General features: G+C 42.1%; 1 long non-coding RNA gene across 2 annotated transcripts; it reads right to left on the bottom strand.

Moving 5' to 3' along the window:
- Positions 1 to 460: 460 nt before the first annotated feature.
- Positions 461 to 23,489, bottom strand: LOC144289714 (uncharacterized). 2 transcript variants are annotated; one of them, XR_013357627.1, is made up of 3 exons: positions 22,127 to 23,489; positions 16,878 to 17,015; positions 461 to 1,193 (listed from the first exon to the last, which is right to left on the bottom strand). It is a non-coding gene; the product is annotated as an uncharacterized LOC144289714 (long non-coding RNA). The 2 variants fall into 2 exon arrangements; XR_013357628.1 differs by lacking the exon at positions 461 to 1,193 and adding an exon at positions 12,903 to 15,544.
- Between the last annotated feature and the right edge of the window lie 1,789 nt (positions 23,490 to 25,278).

Here is a 25,278-nt window from a genome sequence, read left to right as displayed (position 1 = left end):
TGTTATACTCATTAGCATTTGTATTAGGCAGCGTTCTCCAGAAAAACAGACACAATAGGAAACGTATCCTAAGCTGGAGACTCAGGAAAGCCAGTGATGTAATTCTAGTATAAGTCCCAAAGCCTGAGAACTGGGGAGCAAGAGGTGTAGGTCCCAGTCCAAGCACAAAAGGAGGAGTGAGTACCTTCTTCCTTGCCTTTTGTTCTGTTCAGGCCCTTAACAGATAGGATGATGCCCACTCACATCGGATTTTATTGAGTTGGCTAATTCAAATGCTCATCTCATCTGGAAACACCCTTGCAGACACACCCCAAAATAATGTCTAGTCTGGACACTCTGTAGCCAGTCAAGTTCACACATGAAATTAACCATCACAACAGATCAACTGATGAACACCAATTAGGGAAATTTTACTATCCTACTATCTTCCCATCTAGGTAAGCTGATGAGGATGTGGTCTCACGGTTGGGGCTGTAGCTGCTTTGAGGGATAGGGGAAAATATGTTGGTAGCTCATGTGTCCCACACCACCCTGGTGGGGGCCATGCAGTTTGGGTGCCAGTTCAGAAATTCTGGACCTTCCTCAGACCTGCCCACATTCCAAGACACAGCTTGTGTTTATGAGTGACTTTCCCTTTCTTTTCCTTCCCAAATACACAGGCACACCACCTTGCTATGTCACCTTCTAGAAACATTAAAATGGATTTAAATACATTTGGAACTGTTGTGATACCACTTATAGTAACTAGAGATCTCCTAGGTGTTTAAAAACTACATTTGGAGTCCGTATAAGTTCCAATGTTCAGTTAACTAACTCGTGGACTGTTGTATCCTGGGTTTAGGGGCAAACTCCTGATGCCATTAGTCTCCCCCTGACAAAGGCACATGGGAGAATTCTACAATTTAATGGAACCATTCTCAATTAAAAAAGCAATCCCACCTCAAACCTTTTATACCTGACCTCGTTTTAGAAATGAACAACACAGCAATCTTTCCAAATGGAATTTTCTGGGTTTTGCATGTGCGTGTGTGTTAGTGGTGGTGGCAGTGGTGGTTGTTTCGTGGTATCCTCATTAGAGAACTAAATAATAAGGTCTCTGTAGAATTACAGTGACTGTATTTGAACTGTCAGCCATCTTCCCATGTTGCATTGCAGCTTGCATCTTTTGGCTGCAAAGCTGTGATGTTATAAATCTGGAAAGAGACAGGGAAATTACAAATTAGGCATATTGTGCTATTAGCTGCAGATTTCATGATAAATTCTGCACGTAAAAACTTCCCAACAATGGTCCTATCTGTGAGAATTTGTACATACTCTGAATATATCTTTCGAAATGAAGACCGATGACTAATGGTTTGGTTGAGGAATAAATACATAATGAAGCATCACCTTTGATCTTTCTTGCTTTCTTTGAGGTCAAAGTTGGGATGGGTTATAAATCATGATTTATGCCTTTAAGTCTGTGGTATTTTTCTTTTTTTAAAAAAAACAGCATGTTCCCCCCTTGGTTTGAGTTGTTTAATTATTCATCAACCTGCAGTACTTCCACTTCTTCAGTGTTAGGTGTATTTGTTTAATTTTGGATACAGTGTGATTTTCAAGGCTTGACTTTGTTTTTCCACCTTCATGCATTGTCTTTGTGTTTATTGCATTATATGACTATGATATGAAGATTTGGTTGCAGTAAATAAAAACCTAAAACACATATATGTGTCCCTGCGATGAACTGCAATTGAAACCAGAGATTTTTAAGTAGAATTTACAGGCATTTTCTTCACTTGATATGTCTTTTTTATTTTTCTTGAAAACTCGAATTTCTTTTTTTTTTTTAACTCAAATTTCTAAATGTTCATAGAAGCCATGAGGCCTCCAAAACATGACATGCTTCATACACAATTACAATGAATTTTTGACTACAGCTTGACTTGCTAGTGTGGGCATCTGATAAGAGGGAGTTTTTAAAAATGGTATTTCTTAATAGATAATTGGTTAATAGAGAAAACTTGAACTGATTTTGCAGTCCCAGAGAGGCAACCTGTTCCCCTCAAGCTAGAGAGACAGCGAGGCAAATTCTTTTTTATCTTAATGGTAGGTTTTAAATTTGGGGGTTGTTGGATGGACAAGACCCTGTGACACATACAGCCCCTAACCTCCATACTCTTCAATGTTAAACTACCTCAGTCAACCTCTTAGCATAATGTGATGTTATAATTGGATAACAGCAAAAGCTTATTTCATACATTCCTTCTGTTAATTTGTTTTTATGCCCCTGTTAAACATCCCTGCCACTTGGTACTTCCTGGGGAAGACACAGTTGGCAATGTACTTGAGACAAACCCTGGAGGGCCTCACATACGGGGCAAAATGCCCCCTTCCTCCCCCATATTGTCTTCATACCTTGAGAGTTCTCGTGACTATGAGATTGTTGAAAGAGCAGAGAATATTTTAGCGAAACCAGCGTCACCTCATTAAGCAGCCTTAGCAAGGGCTGAATGTGGCCATGTGGCCACTCTAGTGAATATAGTCCCGGCACTAAAAAACATTTATCGCCATCATTAAAAAAAGAACTTTTAAAATGAGTTTGAAAGAAAGTCATTACCTCCTTAACTACCAAATAAACTCAGTGGTCTATGTAGATTATGATGAAATATCTCTGGTGCTTCCATCTTACTCTCTTTGTTCCGAAGCTGTAATTCATGGCTCGCCTGTACTGGCAGTTCTCCCTCCAGGTCCCTCCCCGCTCCTCTCCGCTGCCTTCTCCCACTTCATGGTTTGGCTTGTTTGCTTTATGCTCTTGTTTTCATCTCAGAATTAACTTTATTCCCTATCGTCTTTTAATGTGTGTGTGTGTGTGTGTGTGTGTGTGTGTGTGTGTAGTCTAAGGTATAGAAACTTTGACTAATACTTGGCTGCTTTTTGGAGGATAGAGAACCAACTATTATAGCAAGTTTTGCTTTTGGATTTCTGTTAGTGTTTTTTGCAAACACTGTAATTCACTGATAAGTGGAGGTTGTAATATATTCAGGGAAGCTTTAATGAGTTGACTTAGATCATCAGGGATAGAGAAATGCCCAATTTCTCTGTCTTCTAAAGGTCCAAAGTCTGAATGTTCAGTGTCTGGAAAGCTCCATGAATCCTAAGAGGACACACTCAGTACTTTTTCATTCAGAAAGGGCAGATCACAAAAGTGTTCCCTTCCTTCTGTTTTCCTCCTGCTTGCTTGGTAGAGCATTCTGAACGTAGCTGTGCTCTGTCTTTCAAAGCAAAGGTAGGAATAGGGTTTGGCCAAGGCATTCTGAGGAGTGATACTATCACTAGGCATTGGAACCTTTGTGCTAGTCAGCCATTTTCTTGGCCTCCTGTTTCCATGGCAATATCTAGAGGGCTTTGGGCAAGAATTAGCTAAGTCTCCCTTTTCATCTGGATCATAGTTTTAAAACTCATTGCAAATCGTTTTGTCGCTGGAGGTTTGCTAAAATTAAGTGTGGGATTTCAGTGAAAAGGGGCTTAGAAACAAACAAAAACCACATCAATGTGTGTGGATGTTGTGAATGGTCATGTTTATTTTAAGCTAACAATATCTCTGGTAGGGTTGAGGCCCCAAGCTAACTTGTTGATTTAAGTCCCCTTCCATTAGTTCTGGGCCTGGCAAGCAGGACAAGGGACAAAGCCTTCATGGCTGCAGAATGACATCCAGCGGTAGCCACACAGTTGAGATACCTGGTTCTAATTCCCCTCCCTCCTTCCTGGATGTGACCTTACATATCCTCAGAGCCTCACTTAGGTTAGAAGGCATGGTTGTGAAACCAGACCAAATAATGGATGTGAAAGCATTTATTAATGACTTGAATTTGTTACAATTGCTTTTGGGCTTGATTTGTGGGAGGACCAGTGTCATGGGAGTATGATCTGTGCAGTCACACAGGCCCTGTGCTCAGAAGGGCCCTGGGCTTGGTATAATGCTCTACTTTTGCCATCTTGAAATTCTCAATAATTTACAAATAAAGGGCCTCACCTTTTCTTCCTCTACTGAGTCCCCCAGTTGCATAGCCAATCCTGATTTTGGGCCCACAGGTGGTTCACCTGGCTGGATTTGTTCACTCAGCAAGTGTTTCTGGGCCCTGCTCCAGGCAGGTGTGATTTTTTTTTTTTTTTTGTCCTGGATCAGTCTCTAGCCTCATATAGTTACAGTCTCAGGTAGAGATTCTCACTGCTGGTGCTCTCATCTGCAAGGCAGAGGCATATCAACTGGGAAGCCACTGCCACTGAAGCCACGGGGACCTTCCTTTGTAGGTCTACCTTCAAGACTTTGAGGAATGTTGAAATTATATTTATGCAAAATTTATAATATTCTGCTTCACCTTTGGATCTGCCTCTGCCAAGTAGGGAGTACTGTTTGGAAAGATATTCTGGGTATTTATGGTTTTCATAAATAATTGGAGCAGGGGACAATGCTAGCCCTAGGTGTCAGGAGCAAGGAAGGCTAGATTTCCTGCAATGCATGAACAGCCCCACGTCTTAGGTTATTTTCTTACATTCCACATGACATCCTACATGCAGTTCACATGACCTAACTTAGTCATTCTGGTAGTGAAAATTACTTTCCATTTATTGAAAGTAGGAAGTCAATGCTAGTTTCCACACAAGTACACTATACTTTTTACATGATTTTAATATGCACTGAATTATCCAGCAATGCCACTACAGTAAAAAGAGAAGTTATAGTTTGTTTCATCCAGAACTTGACTGTGAACTATTTATTCACTAATTTGAAATGTTGTCCATAAGGACAAAAGTATTGGTGGTGATGGGGCACCTGGGTGGCTCAGCGGTTGAGTGTTTGCCTTTGGCTCAGGTTGTGATCCCGGGTCTGGGGATCAAGTCCCATATTGGGCTCCCTGCGGGAGCCTGCTTCTCCCACTGTCTATGTCTCTGCCTCTCTCTCTGTGTCTCTCATGAATAAATAAATAAAATCTTAAAAAAAAAAAAAAAAGTGGTGCTTGACCCCTGCTATCGCACACTGATTATAGTGTCTACACTGGCTGTGGCATTCAGGGTAGTTCAATGCACACAGACACACGAGTATACCTATTTAGGCCTTATTTTGACATATGCAGTCCTAACTTCATTATTAAGTAGATCCAAGCATCTGCCATCTGCTTTATGGTCTACTTAACACAGGACTCAGCTCCAGGGCCACGTATCTGTCCTCTGGTCTGTGGTCTGTTTCTCTATTGGTCACAAGCCTAACCAGCATTAGGGCTGAAAAAAAATGATATTCAACAGAGACCTCATGTGGCCCACTAAGCCTGAAATATTGACTAAATGATCCTTTACAGAAAAATTGCAGATTGTCGATATACTGTAGTAATACTTGAGTGGTGATATATCAAAATACATAGTTCATTATAAGTTATTTTTCTTTTTCATATCTCCTTTATAGAAGTGTAAAGGCCTCATATATATTCAGGCCACTTGTCTGTTGGATATTTGCTGCTTTCTCTCAAGATGGTAAAAGGAAATGACTGTTACGTTGAGGCTGGTGTGGGGGGGGACTTGTGGTCTCTCTTTGGGAAGGGCTGCTTTAGGCCGAAGGCTAAAGTGTATTTACAAACACTAGCCTCCTCTCCTCTGTTGGAGATGTGCCTTCTGTGCATGTTCCTGTGGCCTTTAGCTCACGATTTCTGGGAGCACACCCACACTCATATGCCACCCCTCCTACTCTTCTCAGGTCAAGGCCCAGGGACGAACAGTGGCTACACTAAAGCTGGTGAGAGGTTGTCTATGCACAGCAGACTCCTGCCTGCCCCTCTGTGGCCCCTGGTCTCATCAGCCCTTTCCCTTTGGTCTTGGTGCATTCCACATCCCCAGGCCTTCTTGCTTGGCCTTCCCCAGCTCCGCCTTCCTCCCTGACTTGCCTCTGCCTCACTGAGAACAGGCCTCCCTCACGTACCTTGCTCCCACCATTCCCCAGCTCCGTGGATGTGCATAGATGAGGCTCAGTCACTGTTTGTATAGAACAGCTCACACTCAATGGTTGTAGTTCTTTCCCACGTGAGGTGTGTGTGAAAAAGAAAAATTAGACATGATGTTTTAATACTACATTGGCCTGGGATCCCTGGGTGGCGCAGCGGTTTGGCGCCTGCCTTTGGCCCGGGATCGAATCCCACGTCGGGCTCCCGGTGCATGGAGCCTGCTTCTCCCTCTGCCTATGTCTCTGCCTCTCTCTCTCTCTCTCTGTGTGACTATCATAAATAAATAAAAATTAAAAAAAAATACTACATTGGCCTGTCTTTGAAAGTAAAACCTTTAGAAACTTATATGTGAGTTTTCAGCACAGAGTGGCCAGAAAGATGAAGACTTCTAGCCATTGCACTTGGAAAGGTGAGAAACCACGATCAGGACTCACTGGAAAGCTTGGAATTAGGGTTAGGGATCTGAAGGAACAGGGGGACACTACTGCTTGGGAGGAGTAGATCTGTGGAGCTTACCCTGATGCCTTGGCTCTAAAAACTGCCTTCCCGCTTGGCAGCTAAGTCTTTACCGCACAACCCTATCTCCAGCCACACCTCATGAGATCTGTGGAGACACTGGGCTTTTCCCCTTTGCCTTAGTTCCTGTCAGTGACTAGTAATTAGTCAATATTGTCATCAGTTCACTTTAGGGTTTTTACAGTCATTTTCTGACTTCAGGGCCAAACCTGTTACTCCAGTAGGGAACAAAAGTCATAGAGACGCTCTCATCTCTATGATCCTCCAGCGTCTTCTCTGGTGCCCTTCGAGTTGCAGTGTCTGCAGTAGGATCCCTTCACTAAAGGGAATTTGGGTCACATAACTCCTGGTTGGACTGGTTTGCAATTGTTCAGATGATCTTGTCAAGGATTTCTCCATCTCTTCTCTCAGGGTGGCTTTCAGTTTCAAGCTGTTTTTTTTTTTTTTTTTTTTTTTTGCACAGGGGTGATGCTAGCTTTGTGGGAAGGAGAAATGCTTCTCTCTCCACTCTTTCCACTTCCATGGAGGCAGGGAACTCCTACTCCCCATCTCATGTTTCATGGGGAGAAGGAGCAGCATCTTGTGATATTTGAAAGAAGGAACTGGGCATGTGCAACTCAGCAACCTTTTGTTTTTTGGCGCGAACTGTTCTTCAGGATGCTCATATTATTGGCCATGTGTGTAGTAAGCTTACTTGGACAGGCTGCACCCCTGAGAGGCTGATGTCTCCCATTTTTGGAGGTAAAGTTAGAGAGTACAATTGTGATGTGAAGTCAAGCTTCACTCTCCAGCATAAAGCTGATACTGTTTCTCTCTGTCATCCTGACTCTTCTGTTAATCTCTTTTAATTAGGCTTGTACATAGGAGTCGAGAAAGATTGGTACTTAAACATCAAGCTCCAGACCCCATCTGTGACCATAATTTGTGCTTTTCATCTTAATGATTTAGCAATCCCAAAGAAAAATTTCCTCTCTTTGTACTGTGTTAGCAGCAGTTTCCATATGAACCTCACGGGTTAATTCTGAGTCACATGCCAAATCTTGAGCTGTATTTGTTACTGATTGGCCACACCCAAGGGTCACAAGGACCCTCAGGTCTACAGGCCTCAGACTGAAAGGAGGAAGGGTGAATGTCTGCAGACAATGCTTCTCAAGCTGTAATGTACATACCAATTGCCTGGGGATCTTGATAAATGTAGATTGAAATTCTCTAAGCTCTGGGGTGGACCCTGAGAGTTCTGCATTTCTTTTTATTTTTTTATTTTTTTGAGTTCTGCATTTCTGAGAGCTCTCAGGTATGCTGACACAGCTGGTCTGGGCACCACATTTTGAGTAACAAGGTCTGAAGCAACATTCGGATGTGGTTGCCATAGGGGGAATGATGGGAGTCACAATACCAGGGAGGACCACCATAATCCCTTTCTGTAAATCCATTTTTTATGGCTTCTGCTCAGTGAACACAAGCACTAAATTTCCCATGAAACCTAGCTCAACAACTACAATCTATAGTGACCTGTCCTTTATTGAACTCCTTTACATTTACTGCATGAAATTAATCAAATTGTTGATGATAGTGAGACTTCCTGACATGAAAAAACTGAGGCTAAATTTATTCTTAAAAAACAAAAGGAAGGAAGAAACCTTTTTTCCCATGTGCAAGGACTATTCTGTAGGGCTCCTACTGTAGGGCCATCTATTCTGTAGTACTGAGATTGAGTGGGGTTCTGTGGCCTGGCCCATAAGATAACTTGCTTCATTGGAGCAAATTAGTTCTATATTCCAAATAGATTACTTATAAAACAAGTCAGCTGGAGCAAGAATTACTTGAATAAGTTTTTTCTTTGCTTGAGAATAAGCAAGAAGTTTATTTTTTATAATTTTTTCTTTAAAAAAATTTTTTTCTTTTTTTGTTTTTTTGTTTTCTTTGTTTTGTTTTTAGTTTATTTATTATTTGAGAGTAATGTATGCCAACATGGTAACAGTGGTTTTTCTGGTGTTGATGAAGTTGTTCTGGTTGTCTAATACAGTGTACTATTCCCCCCACCCCAACTGCTGGCAAACAGCCTTTTATTTGACTCATGAATATGTAATCTGGACAGAGTTTGATGGGGCAAAGCTCATCTCAATTCTGCTTGTGTTAGTTGGGGTGGCTAAAAGGCTAGAATCATCTGAAGGGTCACTCATATATCTAGTTCCTGAGCTGAGGAGACTCAAATGGCTGGGGGCTGGCATAGCTGGTATCTCTCTAACTCTCTTTAGTTTCTCACATGGGTGATCTCTCCAGCCTGGAGACTTCCTTTATGTTAATGCAGGGCTCCCAAAGCACTTGTCAAAAGAGCAGGAGTGGAGAGGGGGAGGGGAAAAGGGAGAAAGGGAGAGATAGGGTTGGCAGGTGGTGGGGGCAGGACCAAGCTGAAGCCACATATTCTTTCATGACTTGTCCTTGGAAATCATATGGCATCACTTCCATTGAATTCTCATTGGTCAGTGAGAGTACAAAGACCCACTTAGTTTCCAGTGGAGGGAACAAGGACTCTTAATATGAAATGTCAGTATTGAACTACAAACTGCCACAGAGACAGTGGGTGATAGGATAGCCTTGTAAAAATATATACCTTTTTGATGTTTTCAAGAATATATAACTTTAATATCCAAAAAAATTGCAATAAAGTGACTTTGATAAAAAGGACTTAGTATGGGACCTCAGACATGGTGTGTGTTTCTCTGTCCTAATATCCTAGCCACTCTCATCACCGATTATGACAGAATCAAGCCTGTTCAACACAGAATGAGGCACTGGTAATTGGGCTGGCCAAATCACAAACAAATTGATTTCTTCTCAATTCTCCTTGATAGTACCAACCAGCAGTAAGTGAAAAGCTCAGGATTTTCTAAGTCAAAGGGGTAGAGAAAACCTCCTTGAAACAACTGCCAGTCCTTTCTGTTCAGCCAAACTGTGTAATTGCAAAGCCTGGCGTTGGGCTCGAACAGCAATATCCTAGCTGCAGGGCATGGCGGCAGATGGAGTATGGCGTCTAATAAGCTCAAACTCCCCAATGCAGCCTGGCCACATAAGGAGAGCAGTAATAAGACTCCAAGAATGAAAACATCCATCAAAGCCTGACAAACCTCTGACATAGATTTTCTTTATGTTACTAAAAGAGCTAGTTAAATGTGATGGAACTGCTAATAAAAATTCTTTGGTGGTCCTAATGAAACTGCTTTGTACACCCAATCTCCTTCCTTGTTAGGTGAAAAGGAAAGCTGCATTAGAATTTTTGGTGGCTAACATTGATTATGGTCTGGGAAAACAAAAGGTAACCAGATCAAAGCAACTCAACTCACTTGTCTTTTGGATTTGGAGACAACACAGTGATGAGTTGTTTTAATGGTAGCCACAGAGAGATTGACTTTGTCATCATAGTCAAAGAGCAGATGCTTAAAGGGATCAGGAGATGAAGGCGCGGGATTTGCTTTTCCCTTGTTGGGCCTAATATGTTGCTTTTTCTTTCATTGAACATGTTCCCTCAGGCCAGTGAGGTATTTCTTCTGGACTCAACAGAATGGAGAGTGATGTGTTCCATGCTGGAGTCAACACTGGCTACAGAGGAATTCTTAAGGCACTTTAGTTGCAACACAGTGCCTTGGTCATTTTTAGGTTGTGTCCCCCTCTCGCTTGAACTGCACTGACCACAAAACATCTGGAATGATATGGCATTGCATTTGTCCACCCTGATTACTTCCTGTTTTCCAATGTCTGTTGTTAGAACGCTTGGTTCCGTTGGCTTCCTTGCTTCCCTGCCATTTAAGGGGGTGTCATCTTTTTTTTTTTTTTTTTTTTTTTTTTTTTTTTTTTTAAGAGAAGGAGATGCAGGAGGAAGGGCGGGGGTGGGGGGGGAGAGAAAGAGAGAATATGAATCTTAAGCAGGCTCTACGCCCATCATGGACCTGACACAGGGCTCGATCTTACCACCCTGAGATCATGACCTGAGCTGAAATCAAGAGTCGGACACTTAACTGAACCACCCAGGTGCCCCAAGTCGGTAGCATCATTGGCCAAACTAGGAGTCCTGAGGTCTGTAGTCTCTTGTCTTCCCATGCTTTACATAGCCATGCCTTCTGAGATCTCGCCAATCTCCCATGGCCAATCTCTTATACCCAGGACCCAAAGCAACCCTGTCCCTTTTCCGGTCTGGGGGAATTCTTACTTTCTCTCCTTTATTTCTGAAGCTGTTTTCTTCCCTGCCCATCTAGTGTTCTGGCTTTCATGAATGTGGGCCTTTACACAACCCAGGAAGGTGGTGACAGCCTTCTTCTGCTTCCAGGAGAGGAAGACACAGAGGAAAAACATATAAATATACTTCTCAAAAACATAATCCTGTTTATTGATGATTCTGGTGTGTCATGCTGATTTTATAGATGAAGAAACCAAGGCCTAGGGAGATGAAGGGATTTGGGTAAAATCATACTGTTAAGAAGCTGAGTGAGGCCTGTGTTCTGGGAGTTGAAGCCCCGCATGTCTGGGCACCTCTCCATCAGTAGCAACCCTCAGAGAGGTTCATCCAATATTGTTCAAATAGGCGATGCACTTCTGAATATTTGTTGTCAGAACAGCCTTTGATTTCTAATGTTCTCTGGGTGGAGCAGTGGATCAAGGGTCAGAGCATCTGGGAATTTCGGCTTTCAAGCTGCCATGGTTGTGTGATCTTAGATAAGTCGTTTGACCTCCTGTGATCTCAATTTTTTTTTAAAGATTTATTTATGAGAGAGAGAGAGAGAGAGAGAAAGAGAGAGGCAGAGACACAGGAGGAGAGAGAAGCAGGCTCCATGCCAGGAGCCCGACGTGGGACTCAATCCCGGGACTCCAGGATCGCACCCTGGGCCAAAGGCAGGTGCTAAACCGCTGAGCCATCCAGGGATCCCCGATCTCAAATTTTTTAAATCTAAAATACTTGCTCAGTCAACTTCACAAATACGAATTGGGAGAAAACATTAGCAGCATTCAGTGAGTTGTAAGCACCACATGGGTACAGCATAAACAGTCGTGATCACTGTGGTCTGCCTTTACTTGCTTCAGACTCCAGGAGGTCATATTCTTCACCTCCTTCAGTTCTGAAAGTCTCCAAAGACAGAGTCTTGGCATCACAATATGGGCATTAGAGGCATTTATTTGCTTATTATTTATTAATTTTGTGTGTGTGTGTGTGGGACCTGGGACTGTCTCTTGTCTCCTTGGGATTTAACACTCCTACACAGAAGTTTGGGATGCCGTCATGTTGACAGAAGTGACTGAACAATTAGCCTGTATCATTAATAGTTTGTTACCAACCTCCTTGCTTTGCTGATGTGTGGCCTTGGGCATCTCAATTAACCATTGTTCCTCTCTAGTGTGTTATGAAAGGGGTTGACTATGCTCTGTGACAGTTCTATCCTGGAGGAAGAAGTTCTCCTGATTAAAAATAAAAGACTCCTCTCACATCTGCTTTGCAAACACAGCCTCATCCCTTGCTCAAGATCTGTAGGTCTTTGATGCCAAGTAGAGCAGAATGCTTCTTTTGTAGTGCTCTGTTACCATCTGCATAATGGGAATCCTTGTTCAGGTGACTGTTTCCCTTACTAGGCTGAGTTGCCAGGAGTCAGGGCCCTCGTATTCTTGATGGTATCATCACCATTTAGCATGGTTTTTTGTGTAATTACCCAATAAAGCTTATTTGAATTGAATTTTACTGCTGATATGCCTTCTCCAGAAAAAATGGCTAGTAGACTTGTTAGGAGCTGTTGTTATTCCTATAGCAAGTGTATTTTGCAGATATTTGGTTGTTTAACTGCAGAAGGTGAATACAAAAAATATACCTTATGTCATGTATTATTATATCAAATAGTATGCCATAGTAGGCAAAACCATGGCATCAGCAGGTCAAGATGTCTTATCTGTCATAATGCCTCTAAAGTTATTTTGGAAGTTGCCTTAGAAATAAGCTTATTATCAGGCTAGAACTTAAGAGGGTCATGAAACCACAATGTATATATGTGAGGTATGAGGGAAATATTTAAAAATATATGTCGCTAGGCCCTCCCTTCAGAGATCAGTATTCACTGTGCCGGAGGTGAGGCCCAGGAATCTGCATATTTAACACCCCTGTTGTTCAGATAAAGGTGGTCCTCTGAAAGCAATCCGAGATACACCAGACGTTTTATTCTAGTTCAATAACAAAGAGCTGAACGTTAGTTATTGGCAGCATTGAGATTTCTAAAACATTGAAAAGTTGTGTGACTCAAAATTTCAGAGAAAGATAAAAACCTTAGAATTCACCTTAGGAATCCAGGCAAGGTTTAAGTAGGGAAAGCTAATGTTCCAATACCTATTATGGCATAAAAAATGACCCAGTTTGTAGCTTAAAATACCATTTTATTTGACTTTTGACTTTTGGGGTCAGGAGTTAGGGAAGGACTTGGTAACGCAGTAGGACTTTGAACTGCAGTCCACCAGCTGTTCCTATGGAGGATCCACTTCCAACACGGCCTTTTTAATGGTATGTCTGTTGCCAACAATGCTCCTTGGCCTGTCTTTCTGTCCACACCCTCCTCGGCCTCTCCATATGGCTTGGCTACTCAGGGCCTCGTGGTGTCAGTGTAATGGTACTCTTTTATAGCAGCTAACTTTCAAGAGGCAGGAACTGGAAGCCACCAGCTCACTTAAAGTCTATGTGGATACTTGGCACAGTGTCACCTCTGCTGTATAACGCTGGGCTGTGCATTCCTGGGGCCCGCCCAGATTCAAGGGGACATAGGTTTCACTGCCAAAAGAGCATGTGGGATGAGGGACGTTGGATAAACCATATTTGGAAAACAATATTTGCCACATGTAACTCACGCAGGTTGGAGCAAAAGAAAGTCTCCTAGAGAATAAATGCCTTAGTAAGGGGGTCACAATATAAGCATAATTCAGAAACAAGTGCATTTATTGGGAGTGAAAATGTTGGTGGGAGAATTTTATAGCCCAAGCTTAATAATTTCCGTGTTTACACAGTGTTCATTTCTTGCATATTTTCATGGCATGGTTGAGAAAAGCAAACTCACTTTCTCATGTGTTTTCATTGTCCTGCACGTCTTCTTCAAGAGCAAGTCTCCACAAAAGATGTGCCTTCAACTTATTGATGGCCTCGGAATGTTCATACATTCCCATGGATCGGGTTTAAATGTGTATGTCCTCTGACTTTCCTTGAGTTTTTAAGAATTCATACAGTCATGTCTTCACTCCTCAGTGGTATTTCCTCTTTTCCAATAATACTTTAAAATCTAATTTCATTGTTCCATTAGATGTGGTTCTTCCATTTTGATTTCTGCTTTTTCACTCTTTTGCAATTGGGGCTATCATATCAGTGACACTAACTAGTGGTTTTATTACACTAGAGCATAAAAGAATTGCATTTCCTCTACATTTATAAATGTTGTATCCACATTCAGGCTGTGCATAGATTTCACTGAAATGCCTTGAACTTGTTAGTTGATCCACAAATAGCTCCTCTATATATTTATGATAATACTTTATGCTGAACAACAATTTCACACTTAGAACTGTCCCTACTGGTTTGTCTGTTTTAAATGTCATCTGCTCATATTTATAAATGTGGAATGAGCTCGCTTAAATTGGATTTCTTGGGTCCAAGACACTGCTGATTTTCCTAATGACCAAATAACCAAAAAGCAGAACAGATTAAGGAAAAAAAGAAAAAAGAAATCTCAGGCATACACAATTTTCAAGCAGTCAGGGTTTGTTTAAAGCTGCTTTGTTCGGCAGGAATGGTTAATAAAAGAAACATTTCCCCAAAGAATTGTTGTGGTCTTTAATTAAACTCCTTTCCCATAGGTTTGTAATGCAGCATTGAACAATATTTGGTCAGTTTCTCTGCCTGGTTTTCTTAGTCCCAGGCTGGACTTTATTGGATCTCAGGTCCTACGGGAACATTAGGAGTGGAGAGAGGCAGGCCACGTCAAATGAAAAGTTAATTGTGTTTAAGCTGTCTTGGATACCAGCCTCCAGTGGGCCTTAGCTGAGAGCCACGCTCAACCGTTGGGTACCTGGCTGTTTAGCTGGGGCCATGGCCAAGAATTTACCTGACCCAGGGAAAGTGCAGCCGCACAAAGACTAGTGACCACAGGAAAGGCCAATCCAGGTCCTCACCTTTCAGCTGTCATGGGCTCAGGGACAGTGGACAAGGGGGCGATTCATTCTGCTGGTGGGGCTGGAAGTTGGGATTTGCCCTGGGGAAGGAGTGCAGTGGGATAGCAGGCCCTCCCTGTAGTTCATTAAGACTCCAAACTGTCTTGTGGAAAAGCTGTGATAAATTGCTCTAAATGATCTGGAAGCTAAGCACTGTGGGAGTTGTTGAAGTATTTTGTCTGGCTCTCTTCCTGTCCTTGAGTTGAGAATTCCTCTTTCAGAGCAGACACCTGCAATGAGTGCCTGGAGTATCTAAAGTGGGTCATTTTGAGAAGGCAACGCTCCCTTCTTGTCTGCTGCCAGGGTGGACCACTCCCATCTCCTTCACCCGTGCCACATCCCTGGCCACACATCACTGGGAAGGGAAACATGGAGTTCTTTCAGGGCACTTCCTCATCTAGATGGTGGTGCCATACTTGTTTATTTTACGATTGTTTATTCAGCAGCTCACATCTTTTACTTGCATTAGTGTATGCGTTAACACATGAAATCGCTAGGAGTTGGCCATTTTTCAACCTACAAAAATGTCAGTTTTGTGAGGTTCAGTATATTTTACACAAGGAAATTATAAAATAAGATAGTGTAAATACCATCGAATAGATCAGTAGCCATGAGATGTATTTAAGCCAGAAAGAGGCATTTCTATAATCTAGGTGTTAGTGATAACGTTTCCATTGGATAGTGGTCTTCGTTTTCTTTTGCTTTGAGAGACCATGCAGAGTGGTAGTTAGTGCTTGGCCCCCATGTCCAGACATGTTTGGGTTTGATCCTCTGCCTGAGCGTGTGTCAGCTGGTTGGCCTTGGGGAAAGATCTGGACCTGTGTTGTCATCTGAAAATGAGGCTGATATTAGTACCTTCCACCTAGATCGCTGAGCAGATCACATTGGATAACATCTATCTTGCCAGATGCATCTCCCACCAAATCCCTTTGCAACTTATTGCTCTGCATGCTCTGGACTTCTTTTACTTTCAGTGTTCTGGGACCCCTTCTGCCACTGCCTCTGCATGTGCCATTTTCCCACTCTCCAGAATGTTCTTCTCCTATGCTCTTTCCTATGGGGTTCCTCCTTGCTTGAGATCTCAGCTCATTTCTTGTCTCTTCTTAGCTACTCTCAGCATCTCTGACTAGGTCATAATTGTTGACTTTTACACTCTAATGGAACCTTGTAATTTCCTGTTGTAATCTGATCACAGCTGCAATTTCAGAGTAAGGTATGCATGTATTGATCCATCTGCCACCCTTATTTGACTATGAGCTCCTTATAGGCAGGAAACAAGTTGGTTTTTGCTCATTGCACACTGCAGGACCTGACTCATAGTTGGTGCTCCAGAAATATTGAATGAATAATGTAGCTTGCTTTCTAGAAGTTCTTCCATTTAAGGTTTTGGGGAGAGTCCCTCTATTTCTGTTAAAAAATGAAATAGGAAAGCATGTACATAAGCAGTGTGTATGTGTGTTTGCATTGAGAGACCCATCAGTTAAAAAAAAAAATTACCCTGGGCATTTTGTGCAAAGTGGTGGATAGGCATTAAAGTATAAGATTTAATAGTTAAGATTCTGTCAGTAGTCTAAGCTCAAGCTTAGTTTATCCTTTGTTTGCTCTGTGGTCTTGGGAAAGTGCTTGTCCTGAAATTCATTTTCTACATCTATACACTGGATATTAAAAATAGTACACAGTACCTAAATGCTATGAGTTGGATTATACCCCTTCAAAATTCATATATTAAAGCTTTAACCCCTAGTATCTCAGAATGTGACCTTAGTCTGAAGCAGGGTCTTTACAGAGGTAATGAAGTTAAAGTGAGGTCATCAGAGTGCGCTGTAATCCAATAGGGTTGGTTACCTTCTCAAAAGGGGAATTTGGACATAGAAACACACAGAGAGGGAAGGTGAGGTAAAAGATAAAGGGAGAGGACAGCTGTGTATCTGCCCAGTTGAGAGGCCTGGAGCAGACCCTTCTCACAGAGGCTTCAGAAGGAACCATCCCTGTTGACCCCTTGATTTTGGACTTAGAGACTCTAGAACACTTGAGACAGCAAATTTCTGTCATTTAAGTTTGTGGCACTTTGTTTCAGCAGCCCTTGCCAACAAATACCCTGAATTAGCCAGTTTAATACACAGACCATATATGTTAAACAGTCCAAAAATATCAGTCACTCACAGTAGAAAACATTGATTTTTCTTGTCCATGGGCCTGTGGGTTGGTTGCTGTTCACCCAGATGGGAGGCCAGTTGGGTTCAGATCTACTCCTTGTGCCTACATCATTCTGGCACTGGCCACTACCTAGGACATGTTCTCCTGGAAGAAAGCAGAAGAAGAGCCCAAGGCGAACAATGCAAGCCCAACAAAAGCCTCTCATGGCATCATACCTGGTAGCAAAGCAAGTCACCTGGCCAAACCTACTTCAAATAGGCAGAAGCATATATTCTGTCTACTATAGTGGGGAGTATTGAGAGTGACATGGAAAAGGGAGAGAGTGACGATAATCCAATTGATCAGTTTCTTTAAATTTTTTCTAAAGATTACTTATTTATTTGGGAGAAAGAGAGAGAGAGAGAGAGAGAGAACAAGCAGGGTGGAGAGGGTGAAGGAGAGGGAGAAGCAGAATCCATGCTGATCAGAGATCTGGACCCAGGACTTGATCCCAGGACTCTGAGATCATGACCTGAGCCAAAGGCAGGTGCTTAACCAGCTGAGCCACCCAGGTACCCCTTGACCACAATATCTACACGTAACAGGGTTGTCTTTACTAAATCAGATTTTGCACTTGAAACTTTGAGCCCAGGGCCTGGCACCTAGTTGGGACTAGATAAATGGCTGTTGCTATTATTATTGTTGTTGTTTTTATTCCTGAACAAATTCTAGTGTTCATCTTCAATTGTGAGTCTACACGGACTTTTCCCTTTCAAACAAGTAGAATTAGCCAAATAAATTGCATTAATATTTGGTTAAGTGAAAGTCTCTGTAGGCTGCATTACCGCAGCTGTGATTAATTCTTTTAAATTCTTTTAAATTGCATGTCTGCTTCAGTGGATTGGAACAGAGATATGATTTCAAGCTTATGTTTCTCGTTAGATGTTGAAGCCACAATTAAATGTGTTTTTTCTTCTTCTTTGAAAAAAAAATCAAAGGCTCTTAAAATGGATTGTTGTGAAAGGACACATAAATAGGTTTTAATCAATAGCTGAATTCTCCAAAGCATCATCAAGACAAAGTGGTAAATGTTCAGATTAAATTTGTGATTGGTTAAGCTAGAAATCCATATAGTTGCATGTCACACAGTATTTAATAAATGGCATGTAGAGTATCTTAATTGTACCCATTTATCACTTCCTTCTGTTTCTAGATGCATAAAGTTATCAGAATCTGGAAACTCAAACATTTTTATTTCCATTTCCTTGGTTGGGCTTTGTCCTCTGTCTTTCTTGGTGTATTGGATCTGATTTTGAGCTAAATATTTCTGACACAACCTTCATGACTCATTTACATTTAAATAGTAACAGGAAATCTCTTTGCCAAGAAGGCTATTGGAATCAAATTTTACCCCAGATCTTTTTTTTTTAAATTGTTGTTACTGACTTTTTTTGTACATCAAAGTACTTTTTTTGCTTTTTAAAAAAAATCTAAGTATTATAGGCAGTGTACAAGTTTTTCATTTTTCATCTTGGGTGCTTATTATTGCTTCTGATGCTCATAATTTATACCAGTTGCTATAATGTTAAAAATTAGAAATGAACTTCTGAGATGTTCATTGCCTTTGCTATTGAAATTTCATTAAAGGGAGTTTGAAGTATAAATGCATGCCCTTGAACTTGTTGTCACAGGTTGAATGAGATCTACTTATAGGATAGGGTGGATATAATTATAGAAAAGGTGATGAAATCAAATAGATTTCTATTCAGCAAATTGAGGTGTGATTTATAAACATCTACATGATGAGTAGATTTAAAGGGAGTTGAAGCAAATTGAAGATGATCAAGGGTGAATCTCTCTGGCTGGGAAAACTGGCATATATGATGGAGGATCACAGAAAAAAAACCTCCCAGGTATCCAAATGGATTTCACTTCCCACACTACCTCATAGTCCTAGGAACTTTTTTAAAGAAGTGTTAGAATCACAAGAAGGCTTCCCAGCTTGTAAAGCAACGTCAGCTGCATCAGTGTACTTAGACGTTGTTGTTCTAGATGTCTACGGGAAGAAGAAATTCATTGTGTGCTAAGATCTTGTCATAATTCTCCCTGAACTGGATTTAGGAAAGGCTCAGTAAAACTTGTTTAATAATAACATAGATTTGATTGTTTATTCTGTACCAGGTGTTGAGAGTCTTACATAGATTAGTTCATTTTATTCCTGTCAAAAGTCTTTTTAGGTTGGTTGTATTATTCCTATTTTTAGAAGATAAAACTGAGGCCTAAGGAGGCTGGGCAGTGGCCAAGTAGTGGAGCTGGGAGCAATGCCTTGGCAGCCAGCCTGGAGTGCCCACAGTCTTAACTGACACATTTGTGTTCAAAATCTCATGTGTGTCCGTCTTTTGGCATCTCCTTCTTTCCCTCAGCTGTTCATGTAGACACTCTACGCTCTGTTTATACACTGGGAATATAGTGTATTTATAGCAGAAAAAAATGCCTGTCTTCAAGGAGTTGATAGTCTACTCAAGAAACAGACAAGTACTTCTACAAACATATAATGAAATTGGAGGTTGAGCAAAGTGTATTAACCATGAAGCTGAGGAAGGGGCTAAAAGGCTGGGAGGAGAAGTGTTGTCCTAGAGATGTTAATGTTTGAGAGTTTTCAACAAAGAATATCAAGGTGTTCTAAAATTCACTGAATTAGGGATCCCTGGGTGGCTCAGGGGTTTAGCACCTGCCTTCGGCCCAGGGAGTGATCCTGGAGACCCAGGATTGAGTCCCACATAGGGGCTTCCTGCATGGAGCCTGCCTCTCCCTCTGCCTGTGTCTCTGCCTCTGTCTCTGTCTGTCTGTCTGTCTCTCTCTCTCTCTCTGTGTTTCTCATTAATAAATAAATAAAATCTTAAAAAAAATAAGATAAAATTCACTGAATTGCTTGCTGGAAAAGTAAGCATGATCTACTAGAGTAGGATAACGTCACAACTGAAATGCGGTGTGCAAATGATTAGTATTGGTGTATGCAGTGGGGTAGGTGGGGAAGGACAACAGAGATGGGGCAGCCAGTTAGGACCAACTGGTTTTGAATAAGATTCTTTCTGTTCAAGTCACGCTCGCATTCCTTCTGTCCTTTTCCCTGCCACCAGTTTTTTATAGAATATTTGCTAGATTGTTCCCTCTGCCCCTTTTCTACCCCCTTCAGTTGGAAGTTTTAATTTTTCAGATCTCTGCCCATTTATCACATTCTCAAAAAAAGCCTTCCTCGATTCCCTGTAGAATGTCATATTCTTTGTTATCGATTCTCCTGGAATCCTGTTCACTCTTTTGAGCATACGTCTCTGGTGAATGATAAATTTTTGGCAGGTTGTGTGGATGCTGTCTTCCTTGCTCTGTTGAACTATAGGCTCTTTGTGGATAGGGTCCATGTCTGTTTTAGCTCCTCAGTTATCCCTAGAACTTACCAGAATATAGAACTCATTAAATCTCTACAGTTTTAAAAAATTACATGAATATCAACAACCCGATATCTCTCTCCATGTTGGTATAAATCAACTTTAAATTTTACTTTAGGAGTAGTTAACATTTGTATGAATGAGAGACCCATGTTCCAGGGCTGCCATCAGATATTACTGTCTGTCAATTAATATAAGGGATGTTAGGAATAAGTGTTACTGGTGAAAGAAATGGTGTTCAAGGTACCAATTGGTTAAAATCTGTCCTTGCACAAATGGGGTTGTTAAAGAATGATTTATGACACTTGTTAAAGATGGTAAGTCAGACTTTATTCAGGACCATCCTGTTAGGTGTAGGGAACACTGCAATTGGATTTTACATTGGAGGAGAGAGAGAATGGGCCCAACTCTGAAATACAGCACAGGCAAGAGGGAATTTATAGCAAAGAAGTAGGATAAGAGTCAGTGGATGGAAAATTCCTAAGAGGGAAAATGTGGGCAAGAGGGATAGTTCTGGCTAAACCAAGCTAGTAGGATTCTTACTGAAGACAGACCAGGTGATCAGACCTTACCTGGGAAATGAAGAACCTGATGGGATATCAAGAATGATTAGTTGTCAAAGGTAGAGGGGTTCTGATTAAATGACTTCTAAGGGTTCTTGCTAAAACCAGATCTTATGAGGACATGCACAGGTGGGCCTAGGAGAAGGTTCAGGAGCCTGACTAAAGTTTGGTTAAGCAAAGAATCTTTGTCAGGGTTTAAGAATAAAGTTAATATAGGTCTAGAACTCTGAAGGGTCTAATGTCTGTGCTCCAGGGGAGACTTTGTTGACTAAATTGACTTAATGAGAGGTGAACCTGGCTTTGTATTTACTTCAGGGTGAAACTTCTGTACAAGGTACTTTCTAAAATACCTAAAACCCTGAGAACAGGTACTTGGCTTGGGCTAGGCCCAGATGGTTTGATTCTCCAGGACCTGCTTGCTCATGACTGTTTATAGGTATGGTGACCCTCAGCTTGAGACTTGCTTATCTGTGACATACTGCTCAGGTGGGAATAGGGGGTTGAGGAGAAATATGGCTCTAAATCACTTCTAAACATTGGAGATTCTCCAGATTCAGTAAGAAAGCTTGGCAACTATGAGTGGCCAAGTTGGGTTTGGTCATCACAACAAGAGAGCAATAGACCATTGTTGAATGGAAGAGGCGGTGGTGGGTTAGAGAAAACCAAGACAGTCAACAGATCTTGATGACTGATTTATGTGGATGTGAGGGAAGAGGCGAGGATGACTGAAGTGTTGGTTCTGGGAGCAGGTGTGGGTTGGTTGAAGCAGGCTTATGACTCCATCTTGTAAACTGGGCTGGTCTCTGACTCTATTAGGAAGCAGACAATGTTGGTCTTTGGTAACCTCTCACCTCTCTTTCACTGTGCCCATTGTGAAATACTTCTCACCCAGTGCTCTGTCAAGTAACATCCTGTCTGCTGCAGTGCTGTGACTGAAGGTCTCACGGTCTTTGTTTTCCAGAAAAGACACATTGGAGTCATCTATTTACCCAACCTGCATTGTGATGATTATGGCTGGAAATCCCATGGGACTCCAGCCTGTGTAAATGAATCTGTGCATTTTAGAAAACCTTTTATCTTGGGCTCATTTTAGATTTACTGAAAAGTTGCAAAAATAATATAGATCATTCTCTTATATCTCTTTCTCTACTTGCCCCTATCATAACATCTTATACAACAATGGTGCAATTATCAAGAATAAGAAATTGATATTGCTATAGTGTTCTTTTTTTTTTTTTGGTATAGTGTTCTTAACTAAACTCCATACCTTATCTGAAATTCACCAGTTTTTCTCTAATGCTCCTTTTCAGTTCCAGGATCCCGTTCAGGCTCCCACATGCATTTTGTTGTTATTTTTCCTTACTCTCCTCCAATCTGGGATAGTTCCTCTATCATTCCTTGTCCTTATGACCTTGACACTTCTGAAAAGTATTGGTCAGTAATTTTCTAAATGGATCTCAGTTTGGGTTTGTCCAGTGTTTTCTCATGACTGGGCTGAGGGTAGGCATTTTCAGCATGAATTCCACAAAAATACTATCTTTCTCAGTGACTGATAGGAAGGACTCATGATGTTGGTATGTCTTATCGCAAGTGATGTTTTCTTTGATCACGGCTTGGTAAATTGACATTTGCCAGGTTTCTCCTGCGTGAAGTAACTATATCTCCCTTTGTAGTTGATAAGCAAATCTGTGATTTTAAACCTGGAAGCAAGCCAAATGAGGCCAGTGAAATTTGGGGCAAAAAAACCTTTTACCAACTTCCATTTAAAAAGTGCTCATTCGAACACTGTGTTCGTCTTGGAAAACTTAGGCAGAATGGTTGATGTAGCTAAAATAAAGCCATTCTTTGGCTGCTTTGGTGGCAATTTGTAAAGATGAAGAGAGTGATAATTCCTGTCTCCATACTGCTGTGATCGTAAATCCTATCTTTGATCATTTTACTTGCCTGACTAAAAATGTTTGTTGGGTTCTGAATGACCGTCAGGAAATGCCCTGACTTGCCAATATGCTCCCCAGGCCCCTCTACCACACAGGACAGCCTTGCACTTTCTCACTTTTGTTCTTCCTTGATTTTTCATCTGTCCTCTGTGCTCTTGAATCCCATGCGTTAGCCATGTTCAACCAGCAACTGTTTCTGGGTCTCTATTTTTGCTTATGCTGTCCTCGCAGCCAGAACACTCTTTCCTTTTTCACCTCTACCTTTTAAAATCCTTGTTCCCTGTGGATAAACATGATGATCTCATCAGTAATGAAGCTATTGTCTCGCAGCTCCAAACTCTCCTTCCTCTGCTCTGCTTTGTGATACTGAGGCTGGGCCACTACAAACCACTGCTTCCTGGAAGGCTCTGGCAGGATGAGGGGCTGGACAATTCTGGGAGCTGTTTTGTTGTTGCAAGCGTCACCCCAAGGATACTTCTCCATCCCAGAGTGGCAGTTCCTTCTCATAGCAGCTCTGGAATTCACCTGCTCTTTTGCCAGCATGAGCAGAACTAGCCACATTTGGCCTGTCCACACAGCAGGACCCAGAGACCAGTGGCCTCTCCTCACAGGCTGGGTCCCTTGAGGAGGGGGAGTCCCTCCTCTAAGTGCAGAGCTAATGGCAACCGTGTGGCAGCACCACCTTCTCAGACTTCTGAGTTTTGGCTTTGTAGAGAATGTTCTCTAAGATTCTGAATTCTAATCATTCCAACCTCTCCCTTTGGTTCCTGCATTCCTGGCGGTGGTAGTGGTCTCCCTATGTGATAGCTTAATGTTCTCTTTTTGCTTTCTTTAAAGTTGATAGTTTCATCCCTAGCTAACACTTTTATTAAATTCTCTCTGTTTCAAACAAGCTAACAAAACACTTGTACGGTTCCTATCTCCTGCCCGGACCCTGAATGATGTGGAAGTCCACACCAGGGCCATTGCTAGGGAACTGAGACTCGCAGATGGGTTTGAGGATTTGCTCATGGGATTCTCAGACTTGAGCACACTGTTGAGTCCTGCTAATGGAGAATGTACTGCTGGTAATCATGGCATCCTGTGGCCTAATGATTCACCAGATTTATGGTGAAGCCCCTACTGAGGCAAGGAGTGAGGGGGCCAAGTGACATTTGCCCTTGACTATGATGGCAGTAACGATGACTCTTAGGACCACGGTGTGAGGTGGATTTTTCAAGAGTGCGCAGGGGCTCTCACCGAAACCGGGTGACAAGCTCAGGTCTTTGAAACTCTCAGCTCACATCCATGGGCAGAGGACAAGAGAGCTTCCCTGGCAACCTTAAAAGACTTTCTTACTGAAGCCACAGTTGGGAATGATGGTGGTGGTGCTGTCAGCATCACCATTGTCTCTCTGGTTTGAGGGAGAGAGAAAGAGAGAATATGAATCAACCCAGTTTGGCTCAGAAGTCTTCTCAAGACCAATTGGCTATAGCCAGGCAGGAATGCCACGGGGGGAACATGACTGCTGACTATGGGAGGCTTTCCCACCAAAGGCCACAGAGCCAATACCCCGATAGCTGTCTTTTGATAACCTCCTGGAAGTACAGACCATGGCGCAGGGAGGAAACCTAGTGCTTGGTCACCTTGGAGGTGGGAAGAAGACAAGAATTCTTTTGCTCTTCAATCTCCACAACAAAGTCTGACCTTGAAATAGGCTACTGCCTCTGGTAGCTCTCTGAAGTTGATTTTCTGAGGGACTTGCAAGATTCAGGACACAAGATTGGCTGCTCTGTGCCTTGGTGATAGAACAAGACTCAGAGTTGGGGAAGAGGACATTTTTTCCCTTCTGCTTGGAAAGCAAGCACTGTGGCTTTGGAGCAAGGACTGAGGGAGCTCAGCACTGTGTGGTACCTTGAGAGGCTTGCATTTTCGAGGCAGAGAAACCACCTCCTTGAGGAGGGTTTGGGCTGCTACAGCAGTGGTGGTGGTGGTGGGGGGGCCTCCTCCATCCTCAGGATGCCAGCCAGGACGCCACAATGGAAAGACACATCAAAAGGATTCCCCTGAATAGCGAGAGCTTTGGAGGTGAGGAGTACAGAGCCAGTGTAACTCAGATATAAATGTAATTTCATTTATACTCTCATGCTGCTAAGGCTGGGGATTGCTCCGGTTACTTGAAAACCTGCCTAAACAACTTTCTTTTCTCTTTTTGAACAGCATTGTTATTCCACACCATTAGCCTATGGCAGGCTCTCCTCTTTCTGAAGACTTAGGCATTTGAAACTCAGGCCAAGAGAATGACAAAGGAAGCCCTGGACATTGAGGCCCTGGTTTTCCCTTACGTGTTTTTTTTTCTTCTCAGTGACATTTCTCAGGGTTTCCAGAACGAAGCTGACTGGCAAGGGGCTCCTGAGAGTATCAACTCCCCAAAGGCATTTTGGGGTTTGTCGTTAACAGACTTGGCCAAGCACACTTTAAAATAACTCATTACTTGTTCTAC

This window comes from Canis aureus, chromosome 19 (genome assembly GCF_053574225.1).
Source record: "Canis aureus isolate CA01 chromosome 19, VMU_Caureus_v.1.0, whole genome shotgun sequence".
NCBI lineage: Eukaryota > Metazoa > Chordata > Mammalia > Carnivora > Canidae > Canis > Canis aureus.
This window is presented reverse-complemented; position numbering and strand designations above follow the sequence as displayed.